At 40.3% G+C, this 4,532-nt stretch overlaps 1 pseudogene; it reads right to left on the reverse strand.

The window, feature by feature from the left end:
- Positions 1-1,458: 1,458 nt before the first annotated feature.
- On the reverse strand, positions 1,459-3,750 carry LOC126634425 (pentatricopeptide repeat-containing protein At1g71460, chloroplastic-like; annotated as a pseudogene).
- Between the last annotated feature and the right edge of the window lie 782 nt (positions 3,751-4,532).

Here is a 4,532-nt window from a genome sequence, read left to right on the forward strand (position 1 = left end):
TTGGTAACTCTCCTGTCCCGAGCTCCGGCAACTTTCGCTCCCGAAAACTCTAATTAATCAGCCTAGCTAACCCATCATCATATCAGCATGTGCATGTAACAAACTGCCGAGAATGCAGCATACGTGACCACCTCTCTTCTGCATGAATATTGCGTAGATAAACTGAGCTTAATTTTGTAACCGAAAAAAAAGCGACCTTAATTTGTCTTAATTAACAATAAACTTCGACATTAGAATGAAGGTGGTGGTGGAGAATTTGACAGGAACTTTCTTCTATGTTCAAGTCGGAAACGAGGCCACGGTTGCAGACCTGAAAAGGGAAATTGAAGCCCAGCAGAAGCTCCCTTACGACCGTCTGATCTTGATTCTCGACACTCATAGCGATAATCGTCATTGTAGCCGTCTCATGAATGATGATGTAGACGGAGTTTTGCTTGTTGATTATGGAGTCTGTGACGGATCACATATTTATGTCTTTTTAAATCCCCTTGATGATGGATCCACTAATCACCTTTTTGAGCTTCACTGGTGTGATTCTCAGTAATTAAGTTACTATTTTTTTCAGTTATTGTAATTTTATTTTTATTTTTATAAGAAAGTTTTCGATACTTTGAGCTTATTTCACCGTTGTCGGAAGTACTTTGGTTCATAATATTGCAGCCCAACTGTACATGCTTTTTTTTTTTAAATTTTATTTTTAAGGTACGATATTCATTAAGCAAATCAGAATACGAACAAACTAAGAATAGTGTGCATGATGCGCCTTGATAAAAACCTTGTTGAGATTTCAACCCGGTTGCAGGAAAAAGAAGTATTGCGCACAATAGAGAAACCTATCCTCAAATGAACAATAATGCAACACTTAGGGGTGGTTTGAGAGTGAGGTGCTTAAAAAAAAGTACCCATGAAAAAAAGCTGTGAGGGTTTTAAGTGTTTGGTAAACTGAAAAAATATGGCTTATTTTGGAAGTTGCTATGAGAATAAGCTGAAATCAAGGGAAAAAGCTGAAGCTGCTATTTGCAGCTTTGGAAAACTGGTTTTTTTTCAAAGCACACGGAGCTACAGTGCTTCTTTAATAAAAAGACCCACTATCAGACTGCTTTTTTTTTCCAAAAGCACTTTTACAAAAAAGTTTACCAAACACTCTGCTGATTTATTTCACAGCCGCTTATTCTCACAGCACAGCCGCTTATTCTCACAGCAGTTTTTTTTCAAAGCACGGCAATACCAAACTAGCCCTTAAAACCCCCCTCAATTAATACATCCATAATCACATCAGGAGGATCCTCAAACCACAAAAATTCTTGGTCACATTTGAGTTTAAAGTATTTTCCGATTTTTGGAACTACAGAAAACCGTTAATCCACATTTGAGTTTGGATTGGAATTTTATTTCGATTCAATTGATGAGATTCCTAATCAAGTTCTTAATTCAAGGAGGTTGTAATAAAACTGCAACTGGAAAACAATATATCACATTGAAGTAAGTTTAAATTAACCATTTTACTCGTACATGAAGATACAATGGGTCTATACATCTGTGAAAACTCGTAATCATAAAGAAGTTTCAGGAGCTTACTGAATTTATCCATGAAAGAAAGAACGTCCAATTATCCCGCGCTACAACAGAGACGAACTCCAGTTTCTAAATCTTCAAGAAGTCCAATGATTAGAGAATATTGTTCCTCAGACACCTTAACTTTGTACACGTGCGACATCAAATGGAAGATACAGCAAGCATCATCAACAAATCCAGCTCGGTCGCAAATAGATAGAACCAATTGGAAAGTGAAATGGTTGGGAGTGAAGTTTTTCAATCTCATCTCATCGAAAAGATTGATAGCATCTCGATACATGTCGTTGGATGCGTAAGCCTCTATGATAGCAGTCCAAGTCATCGAACCCTTGACAGGGATTGCACCGAAAACTGACTTTGCATGATCAACAGCTCCACATTTACCATACATTTTCACTATTTCAGCAGTAACAAAAGGGATGGACTCAAAATTCTTCTTCAAAATTTGTCCATGAATTTCCTTTCCAAGCTTCAAATTCTTTAGGCCATTGCAAATATTCAAAGTCCTAGACATTGCAACCGAATCTGGCCTATGCTTCGATAAGAGCATTGACCTTACCAGATTATGTGCCTCGTAGAGGCATCCGTTGTCAATATAGGAATCAACCATGGCCGTCCATAGAATAATATTTCTCTTCTCCATCCCATCAAATAGCCTTATGGAGTACTGAAAGTTGCCAAACTTTGAGTACATCACCATTAGAAGAAATTACAGATACATTAGGCAAGAAACAATTTTTCACAGCGTAAGCATGAATCTCCTTCCCTCGTTTCAAATCCTTCAATTCCGCACAAACTGGAAGGATGGTGGCAACCGTGACCAAATCCGGCTTAAACCCTTCCCGCTGCATCCATATGACTGATTGCAACGCCAGCTCAGGCCTCCCGTTCGCAACATAGCCCGACATCAAAGCAGTCCAACAAATTGTATTCCTCTCCTTTGAGTGATAAAACACCAGCTTCCCCATATCCATGTCTCCACACTTGGAATACATATCTATCAAGCCAGACTGAATGAAAATCTGCCTCGAATAGCTTTTCGTCTTCACCACAAAAGCATGAACCTCCCTCCCTAGCTTTCGAGCCCCAACATCTCCAATCACGGAAAGAATACTAGTCAATATAACTGAATTTGGCCTTATTTCTTCATCTACCATTATCCCAACATACTCAAAAGCTTCCCTTTGCCGCCGACTATGCGCAAAACCCACAATCATGGCGCCCCACACAACATCTCTATCACTGAATTCTTCAAACACGCGGTGGGCAAGCTTAATCTTGCCACATTTAAAGTGAAAATCAACCAAAATCGTCTGAACAATGGCGCTATCAATGAAACCATTCTTAACCAAAAGGGCATGTGTCTTTAAACCTTGTGAAAGCGCCGAAGCACCCGCAAAGCTCTTAATCACACTAGAGCAACTATACACATTCAACTCAACCCCCAATGCCCTCATCTCCGAGTAAGTATCAAGAACATCATGGTACCGCGTCCCACCGATAATGACAGTACCTCTAAGCAAGGCATTCTACGAATACACGCTCTTACTAGGACTTTCATCAAACAGCTTCTGTGCATCATCCACTGACCCAAAACTAGTGTACATATGCGCTAGCTTTGTGCGTATAAAGTCATTGTTTTCGAGCTCGTTAATCCGAATATGCGTGTGGATTTGCTCGCCGTGATCCAACGACCTTGTACGGACGCAGCGGCGATGAGGGCGGAGAATGTGGTGGCGTTAACCGGAATGCCCTGCTGGTCTAGGTAGTCCAAGATGGCGAGGGCCTTCTCGATCTTATTGCTCCTTGCGAAGCTCTATATGACCTTGTAAATGGCATGTGGATTCTTCGTGTGGAGCGGCAAGGAGTCCGGAAAGGCGTCGTTTTCTTCAAAAATGGGAGTTTTTCGTTTCTGGCGCGATGAGAAAGCTTTCCGCTTGAAGGTTTGGAGGTGGTTATTACAGTTATTGGAGATTGTGGCGGCGATGCGGGTGTTTGGCGGGAAGCAGTGGTGGTGCAGGGAGAGTGGCGGTGAAGTTACGGTTGCAGCTTCCATGGTTCATCAGCTATGGCTGTTACAAGGTTCTTCTGAAGTTGTTATGTTTCAAATTTTGATCTGACGCAAAGCCCAAGCCCAATAAAACATCGCTCCGGCCCGGCCCATAAGTAGACCCATATGCTTCACTTCAGACTAAAAATACCCACCACTTTTGCTACTTAATATTACATTCTAGTGATATTCATCTTCACTAGTATATAAGAGGTGTTTGGTTCGATTCTCGTCAAAGGCAATGCATGATATTCTATATCATCAACATTGAATAGATAATGTGAGTTTAGTTATCTGTTTCTTCTTAAGAATGTGTAAGCTGTTATGCTCTGGAAAGTGTTGGTCCTTTGGGCTATTATGGGAGGCAGATTGTTTGCCCTCCTGTTAGCATTCCCTTCCAATTTCCTTCTATTTGTGTAGTCACGGTTAAACCACGTTAACATTTTATATTGATTTTTTTTATAGAGATAATACGACAAAAAACAATAGGAATATAAAATGTTGACATGGCTTAACTGTAACTGCACAAATAGGAGGAGACATGAAGGGCATGGTAACAGGAGGGTAGACAATCTGCCTCCAATAGTTTTATATGGGTACCTGGTAATATGATCATTTGGAGTTACCTGGAGTGGTTCCTCACACTTTCATGGGTACGTTTGTGAAGTTTACGCTGTTAATATTAACAAGTAACTTGGCCGGAAAAATCCTTGGAGAAATCCTTATATTACTATTGAAACTTGTACTGGTTCGTTGATGAATTATTAATTGTTCCAAAGTGTTTAACTTCACACATTTGTACCGTATGCCATTCTTCTAGATGCATTGTTTGTTTCATGTTTGACATCTCCTTCGGTTTTAGCAATGGATTGTTGAATGTGCCAAAGATTTCTAGCCTTTTAGCAGG

The sequence above is a fragment of the Malus sylvestris genome, chromosome 2, assembly GCF_916048215.2.
Source record: "Malus sylvestris chromosome 2, drMalSylv7.2, whole genome shotgun sequence".
NCBI classification, from domain to species: domain Eukaryota; kingdom Viridiplantae; phylum Streptophyta; class Magnoliopsida; order Rosales; family Rosaceae; genus Malus; species Malus sylvestris.